The sequence below is a fragment of the Mus pahari genome, chromosome 14 (assembly GCF_900095145.1).
Source record: "Mus pahari chromosome 14, PAHARI_EIJ_v1.1, whole genome shotgun sequence".
In the NCBI taxonomy this organism is placed as follows: Eukaryota; Metazoa; Chordata; class Mammalia; order Rodentia; family Muridae; genus Mus; species Mus pahari.
In genome coordinates this window covers 54,960,612-54,972,807 of record NC_034603.1, presented here as the reverse complement: position 1 = coordinate 54,972,807, position 12,196 = coordinate 54,960,612, and the positions used below count along the sequence as shown (strand labels likewise).

Below are 12,196 nucleotides of genomic sequence, written 5' to 3'. Positions count from 1 at the left end.
GGAATATGTAACAATTATTGAAATGATAAGGATTTGTATAGTATTTTCACATACATACTTGAAAATTATAATAGTTCTGGAAGGCGTTTATTACAGGTCCCACTGCATTCATGCCCCTGGATGATTTCCTTTGGAAAGACTGGGATTTGAAAGCAAGCAGTGTAACCTGGGACGCATCCCTAGTGTTACTGAATCTCAGTCTTGTGTGTCATGCACTCTATCCAGTGAGTTGTTTTCAGGGCCACTGCATAGGCTCAGTGCTGCCTTGTTCTGGGGACAGCCCTCACATAGGTCAGGACCTGTCAGGCTTTCTACAGAGAGCCAGCAGTAAATAGTACAGGCTTTGCCTGTAGTACAGTAGCCACAAGGTACTACAACTCAAAATTGTCGCTGTTGCACAAAACATCCAATGTGTAAACCTGAGAACAGGCTCCCCTTCTCTCTCTTTTAAGATGGTGTCTTGCTATGTAGCCGAGGCTGTCCTCCACCATCCTAGCTTTATGGAGTGGTTATATTCTAAGCAGATGTCCATTCCTAAAAGCAGAGGCAGGACTGGACTGATCCACATTCTGAAACTTGATAATCACACATGAATGGTAAACCTGAAAGTTGTGTAGGCCTGTGAGGTCCAGGTTATTTTAAGAAGGAAATTTATGGGATCCATAAGATGTAGTAATTTTCTAGCCTCTCTCATGTGGTTCCTGCAGGATGAAAGCTGACCAGTGGGTTGGTAAGTAAGCCATTTAAATCCTTCCCTTTAACTCTAGAATTCTCAGTTGGAAAATAAAAGCCATCGTCTATCAAATTAACTATAATTAGGTATGTGAGTAAGAACGATAATATGTGGATGTTGTTCTGAACTTCTTAAAGGCGGGCTAAGTAGAAATTATAGCTGAGACTGTTGTAACTGAGCAGCACACTGCAGTAACATCCTTAAATATAATATGACAAGGAACCGTCAGCCTACACACCGGACCGCTCCGTGTCTCATGGGATGTGGTCTTTTGTGCAGACAGATTGTGTACCCAGCATCTCTCTCTCCTCTCCTCTCCTCTCCTCTCCTCTCCTCTCCTCTCCTCTCCTCTCTTCTCCTCTCCTCTCTTCTCTCTTCCTCTCTCTCTCCTGTCCTCTCTCTCTCTCTTTCTCTCTCTCTCTCTTTTGAGATAGGGTTTCTCTTTGTAGCCCTGGCTGCCGTGAAACTCACTTTGTAGACCAAGCTGGCCTTGAACTCAGAGATCCACCTGCCTCTGCTTCCCGAGTGCTGGGATTAAAGGTGTGGGCCACTTCTGCCCAGCCAGACTAGGATTTTTTTTTTCTGGAGGAAATATGTATTGTTTTGGAATGTCTGCTTTGCAGGATTATTATATAGTGATAATGTTACATTGATTTGTCTAAATCCACATAATTTCTGTAAGCCTGCCATGATTTCATTCTTGAAATGATTACTAATAAAAGTCACACATATTCTTCTAGTAGTACTTAAGGACTGGGCTGATAGGAGCTCTTTAAATGAGTTAGATCCCTGTCAGCATTAACTGTCCCTCTATCTGCTTGCTTGCTAGTTTGGAAAGGTTTCTGCTAGCTCCCAGTTTTAGAGGTTTCAGTCTCTTGGCCCTGTTGCTTTCAGGCCGTGTAGACTTAGCACTCAGGAATAGATATAGCATATGGTGGAGGCCGCTCCTCTCAAAGTAGCTGGGGAGGGGAGAGTAAAACAGTTCTCATTCTTTAAATATTTTCCAGGATTTTTTTTTTGTTAACCTCAGTTATTTGAAAAGTTGGCTTATTAGAATCTATTAATATTAGTCAAATGCTGATCTTTTACTAGGGCACTTGGTCCTCTCTTTCCACCCTGTGGGTTCCAGGCCCTCAGGCTTGGTAGCAAGCCCCTTTACCCACTGAGCCACCTTGCAGACCCTTGATACTTCTTTTGAGTCTTGATTGAAGACTACTTAATTGATTCTTTTAGAACATCATTGGCTGATCTTACCTAAAATTTCCATCGTAGGGTTAGTTATAATGTTGTGTTGTCATAATGAGTTTATCCATCAACTCTTTTGTTTGTTATGTTTTGTGTAGCCCTTGATTCGTCTGGGACTCATTATGTAGACCAGGCTGGCCATGAACTCATAGAAATTTGCCTGCCAGCCAGTCTCCCTAAAGGTGTGTACCGTCACATCCAGATCATTCATCTACCCTTAATGACAAGACATCTTCTGTGGTTATCATGTCAGCCTAGAGTAGGATTTCTTCCTTTTCCTTTATGTTTGCTTGTTTGTTTGCTTTGAGACAAGGTCACTCTGTTCTCCCAGGCTCTCATCTCTTTGATTTGCTTCTCTATGGCTTTGCCTTTCCATGCCCTGAGTTATCCCATAGAAATTGAATCAGGCAATTTTTTTTTTTTTTTTTTTTTGGTTTTTCGAGACAGCATGTTTCTGTATAGCCCTGGCTGTCCTGGAACTCACTTGGTAGACCAGGCTGGCCTCGAACTCAGAAATCCACCTGCCTCTGCCTCCCGAGTGCTGGAATTAAAGGCGTGTGCCACCATGCCCGGCCCGAATCAGGCAATTTTAATCTCAGGTTTCCATGTGTTCTCAAGATCTCTCCATGTTGTACATTCGTCAGGGTTTCTTTTTTGCTCCCTTTTTCCTTCTCCTTCATTTCTCCTGCTCCTTGTCATTTGTTTATTAACTATCAGACTTGCTGCAATCCTCCTGCTTCAGCCTCCTGAGTTGGTAGGATTGCAGACATGAGCTACCATGTCCAGCTTCTGATTCTAGGCAAGCACTCTACCAGAGCTACATGCTCACCTCAAACTCAGAGATTCACATGCCCTAGCCTCCCAAATGCTGGGATTAAAGGATTATGTCACCCCTACCTGGCTGAATCTTAGTTTTTAAATGTCAGAATGCTCTTTTTAGGCGCTGGTCTGAGCCCTTGCTTTTGGTTCTTTGGGGTCTATATGTAGGAGTAAAATTACAGTCTTACATGATGATTTATGCCTAGCATTCAAAAAACCACCAACCTTTTCCACAGCGGTACACATTTTAATGTAAGAGTTCAGAACCTTAATTTTAATTAATTTTTAGACAAGGTCTCAGAAAGCACAAACTGGGCTTAAACTGACTATGTAACTCAGGATAACCTTGAACTTCTTTCTCCTCTTGAGTTCACCTCACCAGTGCTGGGATTACAGGCGTGTGCCATCATGCCCAGTTACACAGTGCTGAGGTCAAACCCAGGGCTCCATCTGTGTTAAACACGCACTTTACTACTGATCTGCATCCCCAGCCCTAGAGTCTTAGGGGTTTGTTTTTGTTTTGTTTTGTTTTTTCATTTTTTCAAGACTGTGTAGCCCTGGCTGTCCTGGACCTTGGTATGTAGACCAGGCTGGCCTTAAACTCGGAGATTCACCTGCTTTTGCCTTCCAAATGCTAGGATTAAGGAATTATGCCACCCCTGCCTGGCTGAATCTTAGTTTTTAAATGTCAATTATTTATTTTAAGATAAGAAATATGTTAGGATTTCACAAATTTTGTCTGGAGACAATAGCATTTCTAGAGTTGCCCTTTTAGAATTTTCTTTTTCATCTTTAGATTTAAAACATTCAATACTGATTTCTTTGGCATACATTCACTGAGAAGCTAGAGAGATTTTTACATTCCAGCAGCACGGGAAACATGCTAAAAATAGATCATGCCACTTTCCAAACGAGTTAACACGCAGGGCTCCCAAGCAGTCTCAAACTCACACGGTGACAAAACACTGGAGTTTTCTTTTCCTTATTTAAAAAAAAAAAGATTTTAAACTGTATCTGTTTTGGGTGTTGGAGGGGGCCTGGATGCCATTGCCATTGCTGGAGGTCAGAGGAAGGCAGTCAGAGTCTAGTCTTTTCCCCATGTAGGTTCTGAGGATGAAACTCAGGTCTTCAGGGTTGACCCAAGCACCTTTCCCTGAAGGGCCATGTTGTTGACTCTAGATTTTTTTTTTATCTCCTACAAAATGCTTATGTTCCTAAGTAAGTGTAAAGTATAATTGTTTCCCAAAATTAAGTCTGCGCTGTATGCAGTCCGTTATCAATACCCTGGTTTGAAATAGCAGTGAGCTGGTCATGCAGGTACACTCTTAGAATCCCAGCACTTGACCAGACTGATGTAGGCTTGTGAGCTCAAGGCTAGCCTGAGCTAGCTAGCAAGGATCTGTTAAGGTCGGGGAAGAGATGGAGTGGAGGGATGGGGAAAACAAGCCTAGGACAGGGAGAAGAAGAGAGAGGAGGGTGAAGGGAGGGAAAATGGGGAGAGACAGAGATTGCTAAATAGGAAAGCAGACAGCATTGCTAAATAGGAAAAATGAAATATTGATTAACAGGGAAAATGGTTTAGGACTTACCACACACCAGCTCCTTTACTAACTAAGCACTACAAACCCATTATCCAATTTAATCCCTTCAATAGCCCATACTGAGTAAAAGTTCTTACTCTATTGTGGAGGTGAGAAACAATGCTCACAAAGACATTAGCTATCTAAGGTCAGTCAAGTAAAAAGCCATAGGTCTGCATTTAATTTATAGCTTCGTTAAGTTTATTTAGTCACACTTGTTGGCCCTGATGAAGATAATATCTTTAATCCAGTATAAAGTTCACAACAAAGATGAGCCCAATACATTTAATATTGTTTGGACACATTTTTTTTAAGGCAATTGGGTTTTCATTAAGGCACTTTGAAGGCTGCTTACTGCCATATCTGAGTTTTAATTAGTGTAAACTTTAATATAGTCACTGGATTCACTATTTTCTCGGTATTCTAGGAACCAGCAACTCATATATGAACTAATGATGATTACATCAGCCCTGTCCCGAGTGAAACTCACTACTGACACTTGCCGTTTGCTTTTTGTTACAGATTCTATAGTGACTTTCCCCTACTTCCTTGAAATTTGGTGCTTTCTGGAAAAATATCCTTATCAGCCTCATAGAGACAGGAGTCTTTGAACAGTCTTTGGCAATAAGATGTTCAACAGAGGTTTGATGACCAATATATGAATGCATTGCTTTTTTTAAAAAAATAACTTTGTTGGTTTTTTTTTAGATTTATTTATTTATTACAAGTATACTGTAGCTGTCTTCAGACACTCCAGAAGAGGAAGTCAGATCTTGTTATGGATGGTTGTGAGCCACCATATGATTGCTGGGATTTGAACTCAGAACCTTTGGAAGAGCAGTCAGTGCTCTTACCCACTGAGCCATCTCTCCAGCCCCCAGAATGCATTGCTATACTTGAGGTTTTAAACTAGCACACCAAGCTATGGGCTTTATTTTTATTTTTATTTTTATTTTTATTTTTATTTTTTGGTGAGACAGGGTTTCTCTGTATAGCCCTGGCTGTCCTGGAACTCACTTTGTAGACCAGGCTGGCCTCGAACTCAGAAATCTGCCTGCCTCTGCCTCCCAAGTGCTAGGATTAAAGGCGTGCGCCACCACANCCCTTATTATTGCATTTCTAAACAAACTTCGTTTCAGTTGGTTTTCCTTCTCCACAGTCCACCCCAATACATTGCTTCCTCTTTATAAATGCTCGTCAAGAAAGATAATGGGAATTGCTCTGCTTGTGGACGTTGTACATCGTGGTGCGCACTAGGCTCCGCACCACGATGTACAACGTCCACAAGCAGCGCACACACACTTTCTTTCTTTCTTTCTTTCTTTTTTTTGGTTTTTCGAGACTGTGTAGCCCTGGCTGTTCTGAAAGTTCTTTGTAGACCAGGCTGGCCTCGAACTCAGAAATCTGCCTGCCTCTGCCTCCCAAGTGCTAGGATTAAAGGCGTGCGCCACCACAGCCCTTATTATTGCATTTCTAAACAAACTTCGTTTCAGTTGGTTTTCCTTCTCCACAGTCCACCCCAATACATTGCTTCCTCTTTATAAATGCTCGTCAAGAAAGATAATGGGAATTGCTACTAATAACTGTGGTTGTTGATCTCTGTTCCCCCACTTTGCCATGGCCATACATGGACTTATGCATGTCTTCATGAGTATGTGAAAGCGATCTAGCACAGTGACGAGGGCATGGATTTCGGTGTCAGACCGACCTGAAATTGTCCCTGGCCTTAGGATTAATTGTGCACATTTAAGCAAGGCGCTGAACTTCTCAAATCTTGAGTTTCTTGTCAGGAAAATCCTTGAACATTCTCTTCACCTGTGGCTTTTCTTTACCCAGTTTTAGCTACCTGTAATCAACTGCCATACAAAAATAATAAATGGACTTTTTGTTGTGTCATGGACTCTCACAGCAACTGCCTAGGATGAGCCGAATCTCTGGTTGCATCATGACTAGGCAGCATGGGCTACCTGGCCAACAGTCACATAGTATCTATCTTAGTTATCAGGTTACTGAAAACCTGGAAGTTCTTGACTTAAAAAGAAAGGAAAAAAGTGAATATATTGAGCTTACTAAGATATACGATACACCATTTGGGAGATGACCTTTCCTGACCTTTCCATTGCTCATGTGTGTGAGACAGAGCCTTGTTGCGCAGTCCTGGTTTACCTGGAGTCTGATCTGTAGACCAGGCTGGCCTTCAACTGTCGAGATCTGCCTGCCTTCTGAGGCCTAGAACTAAAGACGTGCACCACCACCTCAGCCTTTTACTTTTATTACAGTATAATTATTATATTTTATCTCTGCTCTGCCTAAATAACAAATTGGACTGTTTATTATAGTTGTATGTATAAGAAAAAGTTGCATACATAGGGTTTAGTGTCATTCCTGCTTTCAGGCCTATCCTAGGTTAGACCTAGGCTAAGGTTAGACCTCCTGCCCTGTAAGCGAGGGAGGGACTGCTGTGGTGTTGACTCACAGCCCTGCTGGAGGCTCAAATGACACAGTTGATTTGGTAAAATAAGTTCAGGAATCATTCATAGTTAACAATTTTTTCCCATTTCAAATGACTTACTATTCAATTATAGAAGATAGGATCAAAGAACTAAAAGATTGTGATTTTTAGGATACAAATTGGTAATTTGTACTATTCTACTTATGCATATCAATGGCTAAAATACAGACTATGAATAAGGTAAATTAAATAAAACAGACTGAGTGTGCATCAGTGATTATAATATATCTCATCATCATGTCCAAACTGCCAGATGCCCAACAGGACTGCTGTGTGCAGCTTCTCACTAAGGCATGCAAATGGTATTTTAAAAAAATTTATGTACATGAGTGCTCTATCTGCATGCACAGCTGTGTGCCAGAAGAGGGCATCAGATCCCATTACAGATGGTTGTGAGCCGCCATGTGGTTGCTGGGAATTGAACTTAAGACCTCTGGAAGAGCAGTCAGTGCTCTTAACCGCTAAGTCATCTCTCTAGTCTGAAAATGAGTATTTAAGAATAATAAAAACATACTTAAGGGTGTAATGCAGTCTGTGGAGCACTTGCCTAGCAATCATGCAGCCCTGGACTCAGTCCCCAGCACCACATAAATCGACATGGAGATGAGGATCTGAAATCACGGTGCTCAGAAGGGGGATGCAAGGCCACGGACATCCTTGGCTACATACTGAGTTGAATGCAAGTCCTGTCTCACAAAAAAGAATGTATATATTTTAAACTCTGCTATGACTAAAGGAATTCCTTGTGGGAATGAGTCAGACCTAAAGGTTAGTAGCAGCGGTCTTGCTAATTTTAGATAGATATCATGCTGTGTGAATAACAAGCTACAAAGACCTAATAGATGCCCGAATTGTCATTATCAAGTAAAGTATAACTGAACTTAAAGCGTTTACCCTTTGGCTTGATTCCAATGGTAGGACAAGATATTTAAAGTGCAAATCCAAAGCAGTTTCTATAATTGATTGTATTTTATGAGATATTTTACATCTTAGCTAAGCTTCATATTTTAATAATCAACTGGAAAGCAGGAAAAAAATTTACTAGAAAAAGAAGAAAGCTGTTTTATCTCAATATGAGTATTTCTACATTTAAGCCCCCTTTTCCAGTGGTTACTGCTATGAGGCCAAAATAATAAGATATCTTTTCATTTAGATATAAACACTGTGGGTGTTGGATAGCTTAGGTCCAGGTAGGAACTTTTCTGATACAGTAGACGTGGTTTCCTTCCTTTACGAAGTGAGGAGAAATGCAGAAACAGAGCAATAGCCGAAATCCTCTACAGCAAGGGGAGGAAATTTATCTTGAGAGCTGTGGGACCCGGGAAAGAGTGCTTACTACATAGCTAAAGGTGGGGAGGGGATGTGGGGGGTGGTAGGGTAGGCTGAACTATGTGAGTGCCAGGAGCTTGCTGTCTATTAGGTCTGTCTTCAGAGCTGTTATTCATACGGCATGATAATCTGCTTATCTAAATTGGCAAGACCACTGCTTAGGTCTGACTCACGCTCACAAGGAATTCCTTTGCACATGATGCACACTTTAAATATATGTGAGCATAGTCTTTTCTCAACAACTTCCCCAGCCTGTCTAAAACAGATCAGATATTCCCCACGCATGTGCTGCTTAGTGTGAACTCAGCCCTTCAACCAGCTTCCTATGACTACCCGACATGCACTCTGCTAATGAGGGATTGAAAGGTGACACAGGAAAAAGATCATTTTATGCTCAAGATGATGAAGCTGCAGCTTGAAGTGGGAGTTGAAGTAGCAGCTTCAGGAAGGAGTCTGGAAGGTGACAAAGAGCCTAAGGTGACAAAGAGCTAAGGATGGGTACAAAAGAGTAACATTGGAATGAAGGACTCAGTAAGGGAGGTAGACAAGTGTGTGTGTGTGTGTGTGTGTGTGTGTGTGTGTGTGTAAAAGACCAAAGCGGCTCTGTACAGTACCAACTGAGATAAACAGGCATTATAGAACAAGAACAGTAATATCGTTATGTAGTTGTCAAGTTGGATTTTTCGGGGGTTAGCTGAGATTTAGGACAACTTCTGAATGTTTGCTCTATTGTTAACAGGAAGAATGCCAACATTGGGGTCACCTTCTTTTGTTCTTTTAATTTGGCCTTATACCAGGATTAAGTGTTCTGCAAGTAGAAAGTGTTCACATTTCTAAAGGTATACCTTATAGACATTTATAAATGTGCTCAACAATTAAAATATTTCTGCTTTAAACACTGGCTGGCCATGAGTGGAACAAGTGGAATTTTATGTTCTTTTCCCTCCCTGTGGGGGAAATGCTTAAGTATAAGAAACATAAGTTTGATACTTTAGTTGATAATTAAAATGACAGTGTCAGTCCGGTGTACCATACTGTTGGGATCTGCTTTTGGAGAGAACAGATGGTAATTGATTCTGTTGTTCCAGATATGTGACGACCAAAGGCTGTCCAAACCCATTGCCCACTTGCTGTCCTTGTCACTTGTAAAACAGCAAGGTTGCAAAGGATAAAAAAGATGTCTGGGAACTGGCTTAGCATCGCCAGTGATCTGCACCCTCCACAGGGGCAAACCTGCCCAGCTGGATTTGTTTCCTGCTTCTTAAAATGAGAACAGTAGTGTCTCTCTTACTCACAGAAACATGAACTGTGAAGAGGGGATGACATAGTTCATGTAAGCACCTTTTTAAGCTACTAGGCAGAATATTTTAAGTCTTAGGCTTGGGGGCTGGGGAGATGGCTCAGCATTAAGAGCACTTGCTGCTCTTGCAGAAGACCCAGGTTTGGTTCCCAGCATCCACATAGCAGCTCACAACCATCTGTCACTCTAGTTTCAAGGGATCCAACTCTCTCTTCTGGTCTCTGAGGGCACCAGGCATACACATGGTGCATATATATATATATATATATATATATATATATATATATATATATATATATATATATATGCATGCAGAAATAACATTCATGCACATGAAATTACATTTATTTATTTGTTTGTTTCACATATTCACTTTACATCATGCTCATTGCCCCCTTCCCACAACCCCTCCCACAATCCTCCCCCCATCTTCCCCTCTTCTTCTTTGACCAGATGTGCCCCCCACCTCCCATATCTCCCTGCTCTGGTACATCAACTCTGTGCAAGGATAGGCACATCCTCTCCCATTAAGGCCAGACAAGGCAGTCCAGCTAGAAGAACATATCCCACAGACAGGCAACAGCTTTTGGGATAGCACCTTCCAGTTGGTGAAACCACATGAAGACCAAGCTGCACATCTGCCACATATTTGTGGGAGGCCTAGGTCCAGCCTGTGTGTGTGATTTGGTTGGTAGTTTAGTCTCTGAGAGTCCAAGGGTTCAGGTTAGTTGACTCTGTTGGTCTTCTTGTAGAGTTTCTATCCTTTTGGAGGCTTATAACCCTTCCTCCTATTCTTTCATAAGAATCTTCAAGCTCCATCTACTGTTTTTTTGGCTGTGGGTATCTGCATTTGTGTGAGTCAGTTGCTGGGTGGAGCCTCTCAGAGGACAGCCATGCTAGATTCCTGTCTGCAAGTGTAACAGAGTATCAATAATAGTCAGGGATTAGTGCTTACCCAAGAGATGGGTCTCAAGTTGGGCCAGTTACTGGTTGGCCATTCCCTCAGTCTCTGCTCCTTTCCCCATCCCTGCATTTCTTGTAGTCAGGATAAATGTTGGGTCAAAATTTTGTGGATGGGTTTGTGTCCCTATTGCTCCATTGGGGTTCCTGCCTAACTATAGGAAGTGACCTCTTCAGGTTCCATATTCCCAATGCTGTGAATCACAGCTAAGGATACCCCGATTGATTCTTGGATGCCTCCCTTATCACAAGTCTCTGCCTTGTCTTGGAGATGCCCCCTACCCCCTGACCCAAGTCAGTTGTAGATTTCCATTCATTCTCATGGACACCATCCCACAAGGACACTTTCTCAACTATGTTAATAGCAGCTTTATTTGTAATAGCCAGAAACTGGAAACAACCTAGATGTCCCTCAACTGATGTGGTACACCTACACCTAAGGAGGCCAGAAGCCACTGGGTGGCTGTGAGCCATGTGATGTGGATACTGGGAACAAAACCCCGAGTCCTTTGTGAGAGTAGTAAACTATGTTAAGAGCTGAACCATATTTCCAAGTCCACAAAAAAAAGAAAAAAAATCACAAATATCTGGGCCAGACATGGTAGCACATGCCTTTAATCTCAGCACTCAGGACACAGAGGCAGGTGGATATCTGTGAGTTCAAGGCCAGCCTGATCTACAAAGAGAGTTCCAGGAATCCAGGGTTACATAGAGAGAACTTTTTTTTTTTAAACAACAACAAAAATAAAGCAAAAAAATTTCATAGACTCAGAAACTGGAATCAGTGAAGAGAGACATCTCTTTAACATAACTTGTGTGTTTTAGTGACCAAAACAGTCATCTTGAATGGAGGAAGATTCAAATAGGAAATATTTACTCTACTCATTGTTTTTGAAACAGGTCTTGTGTTCCCTAGGTTGGCCTCAAACTCAGTACATAGTTGAGGATAACCTTCAATTTCTGATCCTCCTGCTTTTACCCCCCAAGTGCCTGGATTATATATGAACTACATTATTTATGCGGTCTTGTGGATCAAACACAGACTTCTTGCATCCTAAGCAAATACCCTATAAGGGAGTTATATCCCCAGCCACCCCCACCCCTCTTCTCTTTCCTTCTAGATTGGCTGTGAGGTTTATTACTGAACACGATTTGGAGTGTGGGGAGGCAGAACTCAGCATGCTGGAAGCCCTCAGGAGCACAGGTCTTGGGGACCATTGATGGGATATATCTGACCCCAGAGCCATTAGGTGTGAACTTCTTCTTAGCTATCATGTCCAAATTGATCTGCATTTAACTTGGTGAACCCCTACTTCTTCGACAAGTGGATCTTCTGGCAGCCAGAAAGCTTGAACTTGGCTCTCCACAGGGCCTCAATCACATGTTCCTTATTCTGCCACTTGGTGTGGATGGACATAATGACCTGGCCAGTGTGAACTCTGGACTGTACCCTTAGGCTTTCCAAATCACCCCGAATACCTGTCTGGAGCCAACACCTAGGACAACACTGAGATCAGAGATGTGAATAGCCACAAGAAAATCGTCTCCAAGGTCCTTTAGGGCAAAGCATTAAGTGACAGGCTGTTAGACCACCAGGGAGGCTGCTGCATGCACACCAGGCCTGGTCAATTTAATTGGCTCCAGGTTTCTTTTGACCTGGTCTTATCTGTGATGCAAGTGGAACTCAAACTCAGTCTCCCTGCTTCATGAGTGCTCGG

The 12,196-nt window shown here is 42.1% G+C and overlaps 1 protein-coding gene and 1 pseudogene across 1 annotated transcript in view; one reads left to right on the top strand and one right to left on the bottom strand.

Annotated features, from left to right (window-relative positions):
* Ppm1e (protein phosphatase, Mg2+/Mn2+ dependent 1E) overlaps positions 1 to 12,196 on the top strand; it is a 138,249-nt gene that overhangs the window by 41,062 nt on the left and 84,991 nt on the right. The window lies entirely within an intron of this gene.
* LOC115065405 lies at positions 12,017 to 12,122 on the bottom strand (annotated as a pseudogene).